The sequence below is a fragment of the Megalops cyprinoides genome, chromosome 9, assembly GCF_013368585.1.
Source record: "Megalops cyprinoides isolate fMegCyp1 chromosome 9, fMegCyp1.pri, whole genome shotgun sequence".
In the NCBI taxonomy this organism is placed as follows: domain Eukaryota; kingdom Metazoa; phylum Chordata; class Actinopteri; order Elopiformes; family Megalopidae; genus Megalops; species Megalops cyprinoides.
This window is the reverse complement of record NC_050591.1, coordinates 31,203,281-31,225,642: the sequence shown is the minus strand read 5'-3', so window position 1 is coordinate 31,225,642 and position 22,362 is coordinate 31,203,281. Positions and strand designations below refer to the sequence as shown.

General features: G+C 45.0%; 1 protein-coding gene across 1 annotated transcript in view; it reads right to left on the bottom strand.

Moving 5' to 3' along the window:
* The window catches only part of robo2 (roundabout, axon guidance receptor, homolog 2 (Drosophila)), a 399,514-nt gene extending 380,256 nt beyond the window's left edge, over positions 1-19,258 (bottom strand). The window contains exon 1 of the mRNA XM_036536231.1: positions 19,206-19,258. The gene's annotated coding sequence lies outside the window, so the exon portion shown is untranslated. The remainder of the gene's footprint in view (positions 1-19,205) is intronic.
* Between the last annotated feature and the right edge of the window lie 3,104 nt (positions 19,259-22,362).

Sequence of the window (22,362 nt, the reverse complement as noted above, 5' to 3'; positions counted from 1 at the left end):
TTGATCTTTGACAATTTGAGGTTTGGTCCATGATATGTCAAATGGTTCTCCTAATTTATTTACCATTTTCATTTGATTTATAAAATCCACTAAAATCATTTTTTTTTGGCTAAGATCCATTGGGACTTCTTTATCTTTCAAAAGATTCCTTTGGCCATGGGAAATGGAATTCACATAATTAAAAGAACAGAGGACCTATTTTGCTTAGAGAGGAAATTACTTAAGAGCAGAGAAAAACAAAAACTATGAGCTCTCCCCTTTTTAAATTTTGAAATGAGTCACTAGCCATATCGCTTTGAAGACTCAACTCTGGTAATAAACTGACAGATGGGCTTCAGATGAGAGCAAAAGAGCAGAAAATAAAAAGATGGTGTTCTTGAAAGATAAAAAAAACGATGGCCTGTATGAAGTCTGTACAGCACAGGCTCTCTGTACTGTCCACGCTGCTTTACTGCGGCATGCTATGAACAGTACAGCATCACTTTCCTGCATTGTGTTCAGCAAATCAAATTTGACAGGAGGCAGTGTTCCCCTGGACTCCAGTGTGTGCTTGTCTTACGCACAGCACACCGTGTTAAGCACAGCGCGGACAGCACAACGCCGTCGCATTCTTAACGCAGCTCTTTGTCTCGGATCGAACGCGGGCGGGCGGAGCCTAATCCGCCATCGCCCGCGCCCGCTGTTGGCACAGCTGCGGGCGCGTTAGTACCTGTGGGCGCATATCAAACAGCTGGGCAGATTCATGAGGCTGGGGTTCGTGTTGACAGATGGAATAAAAATGCAACCATCAAAGAGCTACAAAGTACCACAGCATGACAGCAAACCCCCCATCTGCCAAAAAAACAGAAAGGTATTTACTAGAAAGAGTGATTTCCTCCTCTCCCTGGACATTACGCACAACATCCCTGTGACATCCTACATGGGCGCGCTGTCTTCAGTGCTCTGTAATTAAGCCTGATGGAGCCAGGTGTTTGTTTCCTACCTATCCTTAGATCCGTAATCGCGCCTGTTAATCCATGTACAGCGCTCAATTAAAGAAGGGGTTATCTGCCGAGGAATCCGGTCCCTATTGATTATTCCTTTGTTAGAGAGGACAAGCCTAACTGCCATCAAGGGCCGCGGAGTAATGCACCTGCTGCTGGAGCAATCAACGTGTCACTCTCAGCCATGTCCCATGATTCATCGGGAAAGAATCCCCACGAGAACAAAACTGTTTCGGTGTAATGGAACTGACATATTTGTAACGAGCTGCACACCAAAGCTAAGTGACAGCAGGAGGGAGGATGCTGATTGGACCGACAGTTTTTTTTTTTGCAGTCCACCAATCATATCTCCATCACCAATCTCCTGAATGAATGTGTAATTTGTGTGAGAGAGATGCTGTTCCATTGTGAGAGAGGGCTGTGGAGGTGCTGGGGGGTTGGTATTCTTCAAAAGGTATATGGAGAGGTGTAGTGAACAGGGAGACAGACATGGTCTAGCATATGGGAGCCCTGGGCTATGGGATTACATACAGGAAAGAAGTGGGGGTTGGGTTAAGTATAGGAAAGGGGTAGAGTGGACAAAATATGGAAAGGATTTGGTGGACCATGTGCATATACAGAGATGTATTCAAGAGACAGCTGAAAACTCATCTCTTCAAGTTGTATTTCTAGTCTAATCTTCCTCTCTATCCAATATACAGTATATATATACATGTACATCCATATTTTCTATTCACAAAAAACACTCTACACTAGTTTATGACTTAACTCAGTATCTTACTGACCTCTTGTAACACTTTTCGATAACTACTCTTAGCATAGTGATGCACTTACTTGGAAGTCACTCTGGGTAAAAGCGTCTGCTAAATGATGTAATGCAATGTAATGTAGCCTAATGCCGTGTTTCAAAAGTGCCACTGATGAGTTCAGTCAGGTAGGTAGAGCAGGGATAGATAGAAGATATGCAGGACGGTGTGCCTTCAGGAGCAGGGTTGGGAAACGCTGGCCTAATGTATTTGGGACACTGGTGTACATACAGAAAAGGATTGGGGGGCTAGATACAGGTAAGGGTTTGGAGGGCCCTGATTTAAACATGGCAAATGATCTGGGGAGCAGATCTCTGGGGTAAAGTACAGGGAAGGACTGGGGGCTTGGTTGAACAGATGAATAGTACGGGTGGGTATTGGCAGGGAGAGCAGCACACTACCTGACACACATGATATACAGCCCTGTATAATCAGGTACTGGCCCCATTAATCTCAGAGTACCGCAACAGTTGAATAGAATGTGAAGCATTTGTAAAAAGTTCCTCCAAAATGTCACCCTGAAGAAGTGGCTCTCTCGCCAGAGAGACAGTGATACACACCTCAGCCACACCTGCCCGAACACACACACACACACACACACACACACACACACACACACACACACACACACACACACACACACACAAACACACACAAACACACACACAAACACAAACACAAACACCTGCAAAATGTGCCTTGAAAATGATGACCTCTGTTCTGATTCTCTCAGAGCGAAAAAATCTCCCCCAAGGATTCTGCACAAAGGAAGAGGAGTATAATTTGGGGTGGGGGCTATCCCACAGGCAATCCTACACTCAGAGCTGGTCCCAGTCCTCCAGGCAGGGGGTCTGTGGAACGCATTACTGGGGTCAAAGGTCATGAAGGATTCTTTCTGTGTAATTCCGGCATTCCCAGCAGGTGGACAGAGTCCTAGAGACATGCTCCATCATTTGTGTGTGTGTTCATTTAGAAGAGACATTATGTTTTGCCGGTCTCAGCACAGATACAGCACAGATACCGCCTCAGAAATAAAAGTGAGGCACAGAGGTTACATTTTGGGAGAACAGCAAATCATCACATGAAATGACGGTGGCAGGTTCCATACAAATGAATGCGATGAAGACTTCACCATTAATCCATTATTTTCTTAATTAACAGGCATCTTCAGAGTTTTGATATTGATCACACTCAGCATTACTGAGGTCTCAGATACAAAATATAAGATCGCAGACTTGGCTTGAGTTTAATGGCTAGTCAATGAAATTGATTATTTGTCATTTCATTGCAAAAAAAAAATATCAATCAAACGAGAGAAAAATAAAAGGTAACATTTGCAAGGTGGAGCAGGGTAGCTATATCTGGTCAGTGTTGATTGACTCTTCACAATGTAAGGCACTGAGATCATCACACAAAGCCTACATGTCTCTGATCATGGAAAGATCACAAGTTCAAAGGCTGGCTGGTGCACTGCACATAAAAACCAGAGAAACCAGAGTAAATAATTTCTGTTTTAAAAAAATCAGCAAACCAAGAGTCAAACTTTGTCAAATTCTCTACCAACTGCTCCACAGCATCACAACTGTATGTAACGTTCTTCCAACCACACAGGTGAGGCTTGTTAGCCAATGGCTAACTCATCTCATAGGCAAATTTTTCACTCAGATAAACAATTAAGAGGTTTTAAATGAAAAAAAAATGATGGAATCAGATCATTTACTGGTAAATTGGTTGGTACAGGATCCTGCACACATTTTTCATGAATAATTACTCACTCAGGAAATGCATTAGCATTAATTGCATACTTAAAAGCAGTCAATGTCAGAGACTGGCACAGTCCAACACAGGTGAAGGCTTTCCCTACACACCAAACCACAGCAACAAACACTGATGCACATGTCAGACTTATTATAAACTAAGGTTCCTACTATCACTCGTGTATTTCTGCAGTAACACAATACTGTGAAACACTCTGACGGGAGACATTAATGCAGCTCCCATACCTGGAGCGCCCTCAGTCTGTAATGTTCATCCAATGAAGAAAAACACATCATGCACCATACAGCACATCCATTCATTCAGGAGGAACGGTACGGCACCTCCACCGGTTCCCTCATTTAAATGGTAATAAATGGTAATAAACAGCATTACGGCCATCGAAAGTGGCAGTAGAAACCTGAACACGGGCATAAAGGGAAAGAGTTAATGGAGCTGGCTGTGCATTGGGAACGCGGTGCCTGATTTGACAGGTCGTTTCCCTCCCTCGCCTTCACCGAGGCTTTACGGCCCTCTGTAATGTTATATGAGCCCGTGTATGGGATGCCATGCTCAGAGTCACCTCAGGAATCACAGCTGCGAGAGAACCAGGGGAGACGCTCACTCTGAACTGCACGCTGCTCCCGGGCAGAGCCGCAGAAAGATCCTCCGCGAATGCGCTTTCTGGATGGCGTAGCCGTGATAACCACGCTGCGACCACGCTGTGAGGGAACAGCACTGTGGGCGGAGTGTGAGCGCAGACGCTGATGGCGTCTGAGGAACATTTAAGAGCGAGCGCTCAATTTCCACCGGTAGATCACAGACCGCTCTGCCCTCCACTGACGCGATGACCTTGAGGGAAACGATTAAAAATGAGGTGGAAGGGTACAGAGCATCATCCTCTATTAGATTTGAAAAACTCAAATAACTGCTCTACCTTTAAAAATGCATTTGATTGAGAGAGTGCAGGGACTGACATTTTCCCTCTGACAGGTTAAAGTTACAGAGTCACTAGCCACTCTATCAGGTGCTTTCTGCATAAAAAAATATCACAGCCTACTTAGTATCTTAGTCAAGAACCCTCATAAAACCTATAGATGCCCAAACACTCACCCCTTTCAGTCTGGTTCCTATTGTCTTTTCATTACTGTAAGTCAATGGCTGGACCCTTCTGCCATTTTCCAGTTGAGAATTATCATGCTGACCATCAATATCTGGTTGTCCAATCACAAGCTATTTACGCCACCACGGGAAGATTTGGCTCGATTCCAATGAACGTTGTGCATTTTCAGGATCACTGTCTTCCTCTTGCCAAACATGACATTGGCAGATCCATTTCCATCATTCCAAGCAGGTTAACTGTCAGTGAGAAAGAGTGGCTGCGTTTTTTTTGCACACCGGTACATCTCGTAACATCATTGGCATATGCAAATTAAAATCGAGTTATAGACAGAGCACTGACAGCTGAATGTGCTGTTACCAGTGAAGCCCGGTAAAAGCCTTTACCATTGGTAAAAGCCAGGGAGTCCTGCTCCTGACTACTGGCAGTTAGGTACCACTGTCCATAACAAGCCGTACCTGTCAGTAGTCCGCCCCCCTAGCTGTGGTGTTTTTGTTTTTTCCCTGTCCATGTGCTTTTGTTTTTTCCTTGTGTTCCAGCCCTGCCCCACTCTCCGCCCTGTCTCCGCCCACCTGATCTCCACCTGCCTGCCCGCACACCCGTTTCCCATCCCCTCATCAGCCCAGCCCTACATCCACCCTGCTTGTTTCTGTCTTGTTTGCTAGTTACGTTGCAGTGTGTTCGCGCCCGTTTCGTCCCCGCCGTCGTTTCTGCCCGTTTGCCCTCCCGTGTTTCGACTTCGCGTGTGCTCCGACCTGGTTCGTGCCTGCCGCCCTGCCCCGATCGCTTGATAGCCTGCCCGCCTGGTGCCCGCCTGGTCCCCGCCCCTGCCTGCTCCGGTTTCCTGATCCCTGGATTTCCCTACGGACTGCCTTCCTGGACTCGACCCTGCCTGGTTTTTGTGTTTGCGATTTTGCCTGACGATTCTAATAAACCCGCCTGGAACCCGAAGCTCCCGTGGTCTGCGACTGGGTCCTTGCCCGAGTCGTTACAGTACCTGTTTAATTAGCCTGGGATCAAACACAGATGCGTGACTGCAGTTCACAGAGCAGACAGTTGAGCTGTTACCGGTTTGTGATGGCTCTGTCAGTGTGCTTGTTTCTATTTTGCTGGGTTTTTTTTCCTTTTTTTGGTAAAAATGAACACTCCTTCTGCTGTTTCTCTGGGCGGCGTGTCAGCCAGCACAGTCATATGGGGCAACAACAGAGCCCTCCAGGCTTTGATAAGCGGAGTCATCCAAGCAGCGTCTGCAGTCTGACTGAAATTGGTCATCACAGCCAACTGCAGGCACATTTGTTCCACTGCGGTCTTGCCGATGAGTGGTTAGCAGTAAAGAAGACCCTGCCATTTTATTTCTGTTCAGTTTATTAAGTTTATATCGGCTCACACCCTCCACAGACTTTACAGTGATATGATAGCTGCCAACCTGCATAATAAAGCCCAGCCCACCAGGGCCCTGTGCCAATCTAACACCTGACATCTAAAAAAAGATTGTGGGGCATATTTTACCACAATTAAACTTCTTCAAAAAAAAAAAAACAAGACAGGAGTATATGTCTAGTACTAAAAGCCTTGCAACACTTAACAACTCAACAAAATTAAATAAAAAATAAAACAGTCTGAAAACATTCATAAAAACAGCTTAGGGCAGTTTAATGTTGCTTAATCATCGCAGTTGAATCCTGTTAAAATTCTGCTGCTTTCTCCCCACTTCCTGTCGAGCACAGTCCACTGCAGTTTTCCATCAATTGCTTTTCCTGTGAAAACGTTGCGGAGATATTATGGCCCTATAAGGCATATATTTCCATAACTGCATTACCCGAGTCATAAATGTTCCACAAAAACTCAGCCAATGATGCATTATAGTCGTATAGATGTAATATAAGGGGGTTCCATCAACGCAGGAGGTGGTCAGGCATTTGATACTGTGGCTTATTATAATCACATGTGCCTTTATTATATTATTTACTTCCATCAAACCACAGAGCTCAGTTTTTTGGCTATGTTTCCATTTTTGCCATTTTAAGCAATTTAGCTCCTGAGGTCGTTAGGATGATACATCCAAAACGTATCAGGACAATGGCTCCACCTAGTGGCACACTACAGGATCAGACGTGTTGTTCAAGTTCACTGTTCCGAATGGCTTGCGTTTTAAAATAGACGGATGCTCAACAACATGTCAGCTCAGCCAAAGGAATGTGCAGTACTGAGCTTCTGCTCAGAATGTGTATGTATGAATGGGTGCCACACAACTGTGTGCAAGCATGTGTGTGCACGTGGTGCGTGTGTGTGCGGTGCGCGAGTGAGTGTGTGTGTGTGTGTGTGTGTGTGTGTGTGTGTATGCGCACACCTGCCTTTGTGAGGGTGTTTTGTGTCGTGAAATCTCTGCTAATGACAGTGGAACATCTGCTCTGGGTGGAGAGGGAGCCTCTTCCGTCTCAGTAACACCCCGTTCACCAGCTGCCGATATAATGAACGACAACGGCGGAACAACAGGCCGCAGATCGGCCGCGGTGCACAGAGGAGCGGCGTCTTCACAGCACGCACACACACACACGCACGCACGCACGTACACGCATACGCACGCACGCACGCACACGGACACACACACGCACGCACGGACACACACGCACGGACACGCACGCACGGACACACATGCACACACACTCTCACACACACACACTCACACACATGCACACTCTCACACACACGCACACTCTCACACGCACGCACACTCTCACACGCACGCACACTCTCACACGCATGCACACTCACACACACATGCGCACGCACGCACACACACGCACTCACGCACACACAAACACACGTACACGCACACACACACACACGCGCGCGCACACACAAACACACACGAATACACATACACATACACACATATACATATACACACACACACACACACACACAGGTCAGCAGCTGTCTGGCTCTCTGTCCGGGAGGAGTTTGAAATAGATGCTACCTTGATCCGGTGTCCCATGACAGCCGAAAATGACTTATTTTACCCACAATGCCATGGGAGCGAGTTGCCTTCATTTCCCCCCTCTTAATTGAGCCAGTTTAACGATGAGTCCAGTGGGAAGATTCTGCTGAGACAGGCTGAGATGGGGAGTGCAGGGGAGTCCCTGCATCATCATTAATGCTGTTGTTTCTGTGATTAATTCCAGCACGGACTGTCTTCTTTGGAAGTGTCATTTCTCAGGAGTCCAATTCTAACTCCGCCCACACACTCATATTGTGATGTCACGCAACAATATCACAACGAATCGCAGGGGAGGCTTCCAAAACCAAGACATGACAGGACAGCCAGGTGGAAGGACCTGGAGTCAAAAAACATGACATCTATGGAGAGTTGTGTTATGAAACATCAGCTTAATGTAAAAGGTGTTCAGTACACCATAAGTCCAGCTTGTGGTCATAGCTGAAGGCTTAAACAGTGAATCAACTGACCACTCTGTTTACAGGAAGTTGTGTTGTTTTACCAAAGGAACCCCACAAGGGGGCCTCAGTTACTAACATTTGGTGGGGAGAGCTCAAGCAGCTTCAGTCCAGATGATGTTTCCTCTCTACGCACACACACATCAGTGACGTTTTCAAACCATTTGAGAGAAGTGACACATCTTTATCACAGTTGAGCGAACATCATTAAATTGAGGAAATATGCCAGAGCTTGCCCTCGCACAAAGAATTCATGACCAACCACACAACGATGAGTCACCAAAATCCACGCAGGGTGGGCGGTGGAGGGGGGGTGGGGGGGGTACGGTTAGAGAAGGGTTAACACCTTGCAACAGGGAGAATGTATAACCCCAGGCTGCCAATGAAATGAGTCCTCTCTCCCTAACAGAGCATGTGGGTTTGGACAGCGTCTCATTGAGCGAATGTAAAACAGGACACCTAACAGAATGAGCCTGGCCATCAACCCAGCACTTACTGTACAGCAACTGGAATTTAAAACATTAGTGTCCTCACTGCTGGAGCGGCTCCGTCGCCCACCGCTTCAATATCCATTTATTCTCAGTAATAAAAAAATCAATCTGTGTGGATGTTGGCGGATGTCCATGGTGTTTTTGATCCGGGGGGGTTGGGGGAGTGCCAGCCTATCCACGCATTAGGGGGGGCTCAGATGTGCCCTCTGCCGCTCACAGCTGCCTGTGGGTCTGGCTGAAACGATCCGCCGGCGATCTGACAGGCCTTACGCTCTCCTACAAACTCAACTCCTGGTGTCCTCATCTTCACTATGGCTGCACTATTATGGTGATGATGATGATGATGATATGATAACACAACAACAATAATAGTATAGCACAGTGGTAAGGAACAGGACTAGTAACCAAAAGGATGCCAGTTCGATTCCCTGCTGACACACTCCTGTTGTACTTAACCCACCCTGTACTTAAGGTACCTAACCCACAATCGCTTCAGTAAATATCCAGCCATATAAATGGATAACATAAAAATTTGAACATTTGAACATTTAAGTCGCTCTGGATAAGAGCATCTGCCAAATAACAATAAAAATAACAATGTAATAATAATAATAATAATAATAATAATAATAATAATAATAATAGTAATAGTAGTAGCAGCAGAGTTGCCAGTATTTATCACCATCATCATCATCCACATCATTTTACAATTTTTGATTTATTTTTAAATATATTCTTATTTTGCCAATTTCTTTTCCAGAGTGACAAGGTTAGTTCATCATTATGATACACTAAATAAGCAACCTGGCAGAAACCAGAACCACAATGGTTTTCCAGAACTATGATAAACAGTATGTTGAAAAACATAACAATAAAAGCATAGGGGCAAGCAATTATCCTTAAGAGCAACATATTTGCATGAAACCAGACTGCATGTACAGCCTAGCATTTATCTAAACCACAATTACCTCAAGCTATAGTGTTCACATGTGACAAGCAATAATTCATAGGGTCAAGGGCAACTTGAATCATATTACCACGTTTATGGTGACTAACAATGGACCAAATGTGTTATATAGTTTAGTGTAACTTATTTATTTAAGGACTGGCCAGATTTTGGATGGTTGGATGTTATGTGCAATGAGGGGTGTCAGTTATAGACCGCAACAATTTTCCATGCATATACAATTAAGCACTTTCTCTCTCATATCTATACAGTACAAATACATTGATGCGCTAGCTCCCAAACTAACGTAAATGCTTACAATAAAAACATACCCACATACTTCAAAAAGAACACACCCACAAATATAAGAATCCACGACTGTTAACACACATCCACCCACACGCTCAAAGTCACAGTCACACACGCAGGACTCTGACCACACAGACACCTAACTACGCCTGCAACATAGAGACAGTGTGTGGCAAACTGTGCCAAGGAACAGATACTTAGAGAGTGCGGTTAGCTCAACAGAGAGGGAAGTATAAAGACACAAAACCACACTGGAGCAGCAGTGCACCGAGAGGCCAGAGTCGCACCGCGCCCCCAAGCACAGACACACAGTCATTTGAGAATAAATCATCCGCTATTGAGTTAATACATCTCATGGATCAAGGAGGGGCTGGTAGGGGGAAAAAAATTTAATTGCACCATTTGTCAAGATAAATAGTCTTGACCCCCTAGCCCCTCAGAGGAGAAAAATAGAATTTAAGGTTAGATGTATGGGTATATATGAAGCCATCTGGGACAAAAACGCATTGAGAAATGTCTCTCTGGCATTAATATCTCAAAAGCGGTACACTTTACAAATTGACCCTTGTCGTCTATTGGACGTCGGTCCGGCATTTTCACTCGTGTTTGTTTTCAAACTCCATTGCTCAGCAGTTTTTCTTTCCCTAATATCAATCAGCTTTCCATTTATTCCTTGGATGGGGGGGGGGGGGGTCTATCTAATGGCTACTCCTGAACAATTTTCATGATGAATCCATGAAATTCTCAGGAGATGACTTACTGCAAAGCTAGCATCAGCTTCTGCCTGCCAACAATACAATCCTGAGATAAAAAAGAAAACCAGGAAAAAATAACGTTTGCTTGCGGGGTGGTGGGGGGGGGGGGGGGGGGGGGGTGGAGTGGGGGGTATAAAGTCATTTAGACCGTTTCTGCTTTATGGTCATTCTATTTCTTTCCTGTTCCACAGTGGTGCGTTTCCCCTTCCTACCTCATTGTGAAAAGATCCCATACCATCTCATTTTTTAATCCCCGAGTGCTCATCCTTTGTAGAGACTTTTCAGACGGAATGGTGATTGCGTGATATATTATCTTCAGCTTTGCTCAACACATTTCATCCTTGATCTCCCCTTACCAACACTGCATAGTATTTCTTTATTTAGCATGCAGTCTGCTGTAAGACGTATAGAAAAATCAGAAAGCGATGTGTTGCTCTTTCAGCCCGCGCTGTCTGCATGTAACAGGTGAAATACCCCCGAACTGGTCTGGCCAGGCACGTCGTCACGGAGACGGCCTCCTTCCGAGAGCCGTTTCCATGCTCCATCTTCCCGACAGCAAGTTCACCTTGACAGTCTGTCACATCCCGGGCAGAAAGCGCCGGAGCTTTCGGGGAGGGGACGGGGAGCACAAACAGATGGCAGGCACAGAGGCAGAGGGACACTGCACAGTCTGAATGCGAATAATTCGCACAGGTACACCTTCACACACTCAGACAGCGCAAATAAAAACACTCAGATGCACTCTCACCAGGAACACGTCTCACCGAGACAGGGGTCAGGGTTCCTACATCTCCAACACACACAGTCCAGACATATGCATTGGATTGCACATTAATTTTTTTTTTTTTTTTTTTTGGAACAATGCAAACTCAGGGAAAGTGATTGTTTGGTCAGGCCAAGCATCAAAACACCTGTAAGGACTTTCTAATTGGTTTAATTGTCAAAATCTGTAACGCATGTCCACAGAAAGCTAAAAATGAACGTTATGCTCCAATTATATTACAATGTTTTAGAGGATCAGGGAGGAAGTGAGTCCAGGCACTTGCAGAATTTCAGAGAACAACCCAAAGTGCCTTTCAAGCTGATGCACTATTAATCATTTAGCAGCTTCAGAGAGCGCGATGACCAGCATGCACTGTGGTGTTTTCATCAAAACCGATGAGGGAGTGGCTGCCCTCTAGTGGCATTCACATGCAACAACCACTAACACAGACAGACCTCGAGAAGTTGACCAGACAGAGGGACCATTTTGAAAACCCACTTTAAAGGCCCATTTAGCAATTGCGGAGGACCAATACATGTAAAGGCAGTCCAAGGTGATCAATGAGTGTATTTCCATGTCCTTCTCCTCAAGTTGGTTAGAAAGTCTAAGACACTGCTAGCAGCTCCCAGAGACAGCCAGACAGAGTTGACAACCTTACATGCCTCCAGTCTACCCTGGTAATGCAGAGTAATTGGGTGGACATGGCAGGGGAAGAGAGTATTAGAACCTCAGCCTTCAGACCACAGACACTTGCAAGACTTGGGCCCTGTTGCGGCCAGACGAGGCCGTGTTACAGAGCTAATGGAGATGCTCAGCATTTTTCCTGCCTCAAGTTCACTTCAGTCCCCTTTGCTGCGCTCTGCTGTTTGCAGGTCTCAGTTGGACAGGTGTCAGATCCCTGTCCATATTTCTCACGGCCCATTTCTCTCAAGGCCCAGCACAGCTGCTGTGGCCCCAGCTTCAATTACATCAGCTCCCGCAGGCAGGGGTACCTCCTGTTGCACATCGAGAGTGAAAATATTTTTACAGATTCTTTTAAACTTTGATCTTAACACTCCTCCCTGCTTATTTTGTGAATGAAATGAGCAGAGATTTGCCCGCAGACCACCCTCTCTCCCAGGACGACCGGCTCATCCAGATGGCAGGCAGGCAGACAGGAAATGCAGATGTCATGATGAAATATATAAAGAACCCTCGGCCTGGGCGCGTTATAAATAAGCGGCAGCTGCCGGCTGCTGTACACCTGAGATACGGGGCGAGTCTGTGTCACCAGGGGTGGAGAGAGAGTGTATCTGCCCGGGCAGCTGTCTGCAGCCCGGTGCGTGTGCTGATAGGGGAGCAGGTCTGTAAATCACAGGCAATGCAGAGCAGGCGAAGAGCAGACCTTACACAGACACTACACAGACCTTACACAGACACTACACAGAGCTTACACAGACACTACACAGAGCTTACACAGACGCTACACAGACCTTACACAGATTCTACACAGACTCTCTGCTGACCGTGCATAGATCTTACGCAAGCACTACACAGACTCCATGCTGACCCTATACTGACACTACACAGACCTTACACAGATACTACACAGACTCTACACAGAATCTATGCTGACCCTACGCAGACACTATACAGATGGTACACAGATAGTACACATACACTACACAGACTATGCCGACCCCATGCTGACCTTGCGCTGACTTTTCACAGATACAGCAGACTCTACACAGACTCTACACTGACACCATGTTGACTTGTCATAGACATCACCTGACTTTGCACAGACTCTACAAGTATCTGCATGGGTAGCCACAGACTATGTGCAGATGCTATCCAGTCATGTCTGAAGAGCCATGAAACGACTATGACAATGTGCAGACACTATCAGAAATTCCAGCTGAAGATTTGGGAAGAGATTTTTTAGATTATACCTACACAATCGATAAACCTGTCCCCATCTTCAAGGACGAAAACCCACTCACCAACAACAAGTCAACAACCTCGGCCCACAGCAAGGCACCACCCCTTCTGCAGACTCCAAGCCAAAGACCAGTGACCCATATCCTCATCGACAGCAACACCTCCAATTGCATTAAAATTCATACCTACTGAAAATATCAGTACAGAGAATACACAGAAATTACACAAGTCACACAGATACATTTATATTTACATACTACAAGACACAACAAAAAAATTACTCTCTGAATTGCAGCACACAGCCTCTGCATAGAGACTCAAAAGGCACTGCACAATGTAGGTAGTAAGCATTCAACACAAACACTTCGCAGATACCAAACAAACAATGCAGGTACTATGCAGACACTACCCAGATACTGTGAAGACATCACAACCCCACAGATCCATAAACAGGCTCTACCAATCAGAGCTCTGCATACACTACATACACAGAAAGACTTCACAATTACTGCAAAGCACCACATTTGCTCACAACAGACACTGAAAACCCACTGCACAATCACTTCACAATCACTACACCAGAACCTTGAAAAAATGCATAAACAATTCACCAAATCAAGTTAGTACTTACGTCTGAGCAAGGTACTGCCATACACTGCTATGGACTAAGAAAGTACAATTTAACAATGACGTGGGGAGATGTGAAGACAGAGAAATGCAAGTTATAATGAAAGGACAAAAAGAATAATAACAATACCGAAAAAACCCAAACTGAAATAACTGACAACTTACTGCAGAACGGCTCACGTTTTTTGAAAGTCATGTAAACCTGAGCCGACAGGCTGTGGGATGCCGAGGGTTAAGGGCAGTGTTCAGAACAGGATTAAAAGCCTTCGCAAATGTGTGATGTGGGCTTGTGATCAGTAATCCCTAAAAGGCCCCGATTCAATTTCCACTTCAAAGACTGTTTAATTGGTATTCTAAATTGGTTCTCAGGATATTGTGTCAAATTAGCAGCACCTCTTAAAACCAAACTTTCGCAGGGACATTGAGAGTCTTTGAGAAAGTTCAGTCTCCTCCTTCTTACTCTGTAATGCACAAACAGGAATCTGGCCAACAGTTGTTATTTTTGTGTCCTGTTTTATCTAACAGTGGAATCATTTAAAAAAAAAAAAAAAACGGTCACCATGACAAGTCAAACATGCGTGTTTCAAAATGCCAGTGAAGCATGTAAGTCAATTAGACTGGCTTTACGTCAACACTCAACGTTATGTCCACACAACTCAACCCACTTAGCGTGGACACTGAGGCCGTGGGCAGGGCAACATCCGTTTACCAGTAACTGTAATGCAGCTTTTTTGTGGGAAAATACACAACAACTGTTGACACAAGATGTCCGTGTATTGCATTACATATCATCTCAGCCCGTTTTTTTGCACAGGCTTTTAAACAGATTGCACTCGCTGGATAAACACAACTTTTGATTCCTTGGGACTGCAGGGCTGAAGGTAATTTAAATTGTTTGGTGGTGGGATAGGAGAAAATTACCTTAATTAAGGCCAGGAGGCATGGCAGGTGTGTCATCGCACCCTCCTTATAAAGAATGTGGGAAGGCTTTCTGTGCAAAGTAATGAGGTAGCTAAGAGTCTAATTAATAAAGGGCTGATTTTGTCTGTGCTCACTGATGAGTGGTCTATAAAAGGACTTAAAGGGCCACTACCAATAGCTACACTTCCAGAATTACACTACACATCACACACAGGATGATATGGATTCTAGTCTCTGAGGTTTTTGCTCAAATACAGGCTCTCCTTGACCATTTAATATTGAAGAACATTTCTCAAAAAACTGAATGACTGATAGTTGATATCGGTGTCAGTTTTGCAGCCATGGAAAATTTGAAAGTTTTCACATTTAAAGGTTAGAGGATAATTCTTCTAAAGGGTGGTTCCCCAACCTATACAAATGCAGTTTATGTCACTTTTATGTGTCAAAATGAGTAAGCATTTATATAAACCATGTATTGATTTTCAAGATGAATGGTATATTATTCCCCTTTTCAACTGACAGTGGTAAGTCAGTGACAATCAATCACTGTTATAAATAAGCGATTTCTGTCACACATTGATATGAACTTGACAACAGTGACTTTTCATTTAGATCTTGTCTTTTGTTGAGTGTAAGCTATGATAATACACTTTTGATTAAGTGAGATCTTCATTACTTGACAGCAAATCATCTCAAAAGGGCATAATTTTAAAGATGCATATCACTACTGTTTGCAATGTCATTTACTGCCTAATAAGACTGTCTGTATTATTTTTCTGATGCTGAAAAAACTTTAGGCCAGAGGACACAGTGTGCCTTTTGGCATTCTGTTGTACTGTGCACAATTTGCATCAACCCTACATCAAGCTGCAGGTTCACTAGTCATGAGAATCAGTCCTAGCCTGTCCCAAATGTTCAGCGATTAACCACACACACACACACACACACACACACACACACACACACACACAGCTTGTTATATTACATATGGGTTTAGCATACACATTTATACAAGACAATGTACATTTTCACAAATGATCATGTAAGCAGCTGGTTGCCCCTGCAACTGTTCTATATCTCATCACATAAACCATGAAACATAATAACAGACATTCATTATATGAATTTCATATATGCAAGTCATCCTGAACATTGAGAGGACAACACATTTGATTATGGTCCAAGGTACATCAGAACTAAATGCTCACAAAATGTCCTATATATTACATAGGCCCTTTTACAGTGCCACATATCAAACATAAATGTCATTATATATATATATTCCTTTTCCTAAGCCTAAGACCCAAGGAGACCTTTAGAAGAAACATCTGTTTCGATGTTTATCGGATATAGAATTGACTGTTAAAGCATAATTACATGACAGGATCACTAACAATTTGCTGACATGCAAGAGACATGTTGCAGTTATATATTAAAGACCTACTGTATGTTAGGATATGCAAATCTCTGCTGTCCCTACAGTAAGAACACACTATGGTTTAATTAGAGGGGCCTCAGCCGGTATCCATACAGACACACAGACAGCCCTCTCCGAGCTCTATAGTGAGACAACAGTGTTGTTTAACCAGAGGGGACATCATCCAGCATCCAGACAGACAACCAGGCAGCAAAGGGCTGAAACATATAGGGTGAGAAAAAAAACATTCAAGCTGCAGTTTTATTGTAAGTGGTTGCCTTTTTAAGGGGAATAGAGAAGCTTTTAGCACTGATCAGATTAATGTGTGTTTAAGGGTTTTTAGTCCTAAAAGTACTGGACCATACCAAGTCTGGGCCCCACGGGGGAGGGGGGGGGGAGTGAAGAGAGATGACATGACTGCCAGTGTCAGTTTAATACTGCATCCGTCAGGGATGGTTTCTCCCCCAGCTGGACCCCAGGTCAGCAAGATGGGTTGGAGTCAGAGCCCAGAGACGGGGGGACGACGCCTCCGCTGCCGCCAAAAAAGAGAACAGCGAGGACACGGAGCCAGCGCTGGAGCCAAACAAGCTTAGGTAACGAAGATGGATCTGCGGTAATGCAGTTAGTCCCCCCCCAGCGGCTCCAGCCGCGGCAGATGGAGGTATCCATGGAACGGTCACGTAGGCAAATCCGCCCGTCCTCAAACATCTGAAGCAGAATAAATCCCCCCCGCATTACGCCCACAGCCCCCGCGTCGCCTCCCACCACGGCACACCACATACGCCCGTCAATCGATACGCCACATTCCACGGGAAAAGGTCAAACAAATATATGAGCGAACCCGGTTCATGGAACATCATACATTATAGGACAATAAAGGCCCCTGTACGTTCTGTGGCTCTTACTCCCCCCCATTCAATACAATTTACTGTCCTTGTAAAAGGCAAACTTCAGAAGCGCTTCTGTGCAGTTTTTATGGTCCCGTCTCTGTCGCCCAGACTCCCAGCTTCTCGGCAATCAATCTTGGCTTTTTGAGAATATGTGGCCAAAAAAATTAAATAAATAAAGAGAGATATTAAAAAAAATGCCATCTGAGTTTCTGAATGTCGAAGCTTACCCTGCGGGTTGTTTCAATTTCAGATGGACAGAGATATATTTCTGAATCAATCAAAATGAGTGCGTAAGAGCATTTATTATCTCCAGTAACCCGCGATTTAGGCCTTTTGGGCTGGCAGCATCAAACGGCTCAGCAGCGGCAGCCAAATGACATAACTCAGTGATTAAAATGCCTGCTTATCCCCCTGCGCCTCCGTGTTTATGGCATTCCCGTCGCCTGCTTGCTGCATTCCTCCAGTGCGTCGCACTGTTTCTGATCCCCTGTGTCATCTCAGCGTGAAGTGCATCCTGTGTATCTCAGTGCGTCCTGTGTGTCACTGTGCGTCACTGCGCGCTGAGTCTCAGTGCGTCACTGCAAACTGTGTATCTCAGTGTGTCCTGTGCATCACTGTACACTGAGTTTCAGTGCGTCACTGTGTATCTCAGTGCGTCACTGTGCATCTCAGTGCGTCCTGTGCGTCACTGCAGAGTCTCAGTGCGTTACTGCAAACTGTGTATCTCAGTGTGTCTTGTGCATCACTGTACACTGAGTTTCAGTGCGTCACTGTGCATCTCAGTGCGTCCTGTGCGTCACTGCGCAGAGTCTCAGTGCGTCACTGTGCATCTCAGTGCGTCCTGTGCGTCACTGTGCGTCAGTGTACGCTGAGTCTCAGTGCTCTGTGCATCTCAGCACGTCCTTTGTCTCCCAGCATTTGTGTCTCAGTTTTTGCATCCTCTCTGTCTCAGTGATCTGGGTCTCCTTTGAGTGAGTGTTGTTTTGTGCTTCATTCAGTGTTTTCTCTTTGTCTCGTCTGTGTCTCACTGTGTCTCTCCAGCACGTCTCAGTGTCCTTATTATTCCTGCAGTTTGTCACCTGTGTGTCTTGTTTTTCCTTCTTGCATGTCTAAGGCCTTGTGTGTATCTAGGGATTTGTGCTGGTCTCCGCCCCTCAGCTGCTTCACAGATAAGAGTGCTTCCCTCTGTGTCTCTCTTTCTCTCCCTCCCTCCTCTGTCTTCCTCTTCTCCTGGTATATATTACTCTGGCATGTGCCACGGTTGAGTCCCATTAATCAGGGAGCCATCTATGAGAGCTGAATGCTAAAATCCTCACTCCGTTTTTCCTCCGCCCCTCAACACAAAGGACACATTAACCTTGTAGCTCCTTCAATTTCCCCCTCCAAACTTGCCAATACAGAAATAAAAGGCAAACTTCTCAGATTGTTTTCAGTGGGAGTGAGTCAGTGTGTGTGTGCGTATTTGTGGGTGCATGCACCCGCGTGTGTGTGTGTGTGTGTGTGTGTGTGTGTGTGTGTGTGGCAGATGCCATAAATAAGCCTGGCCGCAGGGAGAGGTGGGGGCAAGTGAAGGGGTCTGACAGTAGAGGGCATGGCAGCCTCGTCTCCCCGGGCAACGCGGCCTGAAACTGGCACCAAACCCAGTACTGTACAGACAGCAGCACTGTTGCTTTCTACACCACTTATAAATTAGGGGTATGTTGCGCTTGACAAATACTCATACAAATCTGGAACCTCACAGAAAAACAAAAAACACAAACTGCAAATCTGGAAGACGACGACTTTTCTGGAATGCAAATCCAAAGCAAATCCCCTCGGACTGACCAAATTCCAAACACATTCTCAGGGTTGGACAGCCATCAACAAGGGTAACCCCAAACACAAGGGCAAAGCCGTGCTGTAAATTGTAACTGTCCTGCACTATAGGGAAATGCACATCCTTGGAACTGAATCCAGTCAGGCGGCAGACCCCCCTCCTGCCGTTCCTCTCAAAAGTTCCCGCCACACAGACAATCGTGTGAAAGTAAGAAAGCAGCAGGCTCTTACCCTGACCCTGGGCGTCGGCCGTCTGGGTGCTCAGGAGGAGAATGGTGACAGAGATTACAGTGCGGAGAGAGCAGAGCAGAGGCACAGCAGGTACCACGCTGTCCCGTGTGACGGCCATCACACCCATCAGGGGCTGAAAGGAGAAAGGTCAAAGGTCACACAGCATTCAGTTTCACTCATCAGCTAAGGTGGATTTCTGTCTGTGAGTAAAGGGGGGGGAGGGCTTAAGAGAATAATACAACAGTCAGTTGATGGGCAGAAAAGTGGAAACTGGGATTTTTTCTTGATTCAAACAAAAAGTCACATCGAGATTTAAAATCTTTTTTACAAGACAAGACAGCATATTTTTCAAAGTCCGGAGTGAGACAAAAAGATAATATCAAACAACACTGTACACACTGACTAGTAAAGTCAAAAGAAGGTGCCACCAAACAGATTCAAAAAGCATACATTATACAGCATATTAACTGTACACTTTGGATAGCAAAAAATAATAAACTGAAAGACATATTAATTTTCCACTCTCAGGACATAAGACCTGTGCATTCCCCACTTCAAAAAATGGCAGAGACAAGAAAAACTAGCCTCCCAGCCACATTGGTTATGCTGTACTAGCCTTCCCCACTGACATCATGTGTAAGTATCCAACACCACACATCTGTCTGCTGAGCTGCCTTGTACTTGCATTGCCTGAGAGGAAGAATGAGACCTGGAAGAGTGAGTGATTGGTACTGCAGCATATTAAGAAAAATATGACAAGTGGATAATAAAAACATGGGAAAAGTGTGAATGCAAAAAAAAAAAAAAAAAAAAGACTGACAGCATTGCGTGGATACCAAACCCCCCCCCCCCCCCCCCCCACAAATGAAATACAGCAGCGTGGACATCCTGCTCTGCAGAGACATTTGTCTTCGAGCCTTTTTTTAATTCAGTGAGTGTAACGGTACTAAATATTAGTCTCCGGCCTGAATGAACCGCTCATTAAACACAAAGCTTTTATGAACTAACAATTCATCAAAATTTAACGATACATTTGTAACAGCGCGTTCAGAGATGAAATTTATGGCGTTACCGTTATACTTAATGAAGTATTATTTCTACATGATCTGAGTGTATAAAACATCCCCGCAGATAGATTGCAGATTAAGTATAAAATTGGCAGAATTCGCCGCTTGGAATAATTGCAGAGTACAAAAGATGGACGTCAGATAATAAATTAGATTTTGCTCATTACCGGCCAAGCCTTCTCCTGATGGCTCTGCAACCTACCTGGTCCCGCTTTATCCTTCCTCTTAATAAAAAATGAGATCTACCATCTCCAAGTCAGTCAGAGCACTTCCACTACAGACAAAAATCCATTCTCATCTCTCTACAAGTCATTGTTGGGAGTCGACGTGGGGAAATTAAACAATCTGACAGTTTAAAAAGGCCAGGTGTCATTTTTCATTGGAAGTTTCGGAGTTCTGTTCAAACTGGTATCAGTTAGAAGAAAAGGACCTGATGTCACAGCAGGACAGTAAAAAGGCTCTGAGACATCTATTTAAAAGCCCATTCTCACGTTAAAGATTCACGCTCAGCAGTCCTCAATTGATTTTCCAATCCTTGAAAATGTCTGTAGATTCTCAGCTGAAAGTGATAGAAATCTGCTGCCTTCTAATATCTCTTTGAGCTGGCTCTTTTCTATGGCCAATATGACTAGCCTAAAGCTGGAGGGAAGCGCTACACTTAATGCATGTGTTCTGGTACAGAGTTTAGATTATTGTGGAAGATGTACAGTATCATGGGAAAATGGGGATTAATCTCCCTGGGCTGACCTTGTCCAAATCAGGAGAGTCTGGGGGATTTCAATTTCCAGGGGATGAGGTCACTTAAATCCCAGAAAAATGAAAAACATCAGCAGACAGACACACATACTCACAAATACAGACTATCGCCCTGATCTGCTAATAAAACACAGGTTTGTGGGAGTCTCAGTGAGAGAGAGAGACCTTGTATCGTAGCATCTCTCCTTTCTCTCTCAGACACATACACACACACACACACACACACACACACACACAGCAGTCTAAATCCATGTACAACACAGAGTGAAAAAATGTGCTAGATACTGAATGAAAGTTACATGTATACAGTACACGTAATGTATACATACATACATACATTCACACAAATAAACATGCTTACATGCAGATGTGCACTGGCCATACCACATCCATTGTGTTGTGTGTGTGCCACCTTTACAACCGAATCAACTACAAAACAATCATACAGTTCTACTTGTGATTAACTACTTTGTCTGCACAGCACACAAATCACTGTAGATTTTGCGCGCGCTCGGAGTGATCGTTACCTGAGCCACGCAGGTGCCCGTACCGGATAAACAGATAGCAACTGCAGTGGCTTAGTGAGGATTCAGAGCCGCCACCCGCCAGGTCACGTGTCTAGTGTACTAAACACGCTGGCCGGTAAAAACTCGGACACATTGCCGATATGAAGAGTTGAGCCCCGGTCCGTCCGGACACATAACCGATGTACACCGCAAGACACAGTCCACTAAGTGCCATCACTCACGCTGGCATTTCACAACAGGCTCGAGCAGGAGGGGGGGGAAATCAATAGGCCTTCACTTCCATCGCACCCATTCATTTTCCCTTGTAGACACCCATAAGCGAGATGTTGAAGTATAGGCTCTATTTGCATATGCACACCGACGCTGGCAGCGCATATGAATACAGGTCCGAGGGCCAGCAAGGACAGCAGGTAAGGCTGGTGGGAAGATTCAGCAGATCTTGTCAAGAGGTATCTGCATGCAACACCAGTCAAAATTAGATCCCTCACAGTCCTGCTGTCCTATACGATCATTACATTACATTACATTCGTTTTGCAAAAGCTCTTATCCAGAGCAACTTCCAGCATAAAAGAACAGCAGTGTATCCATTCAAGCTGAATGATCAACAGTGTTAGACCAGGCTAACAACACTACCAGACCAGTGTGTGTGGGCACAACCCTATTCAAGCCCTACCCCAAGTTAACTTGTGTGTAACCTGACTAGACAGCTAAGGGAAGCCAAGTGCACACAGTACCATACATCACAGTCACTAGATCACAGAATCCAAAACACACCGGGATACTACACATAAAATAAACAGCGAGTA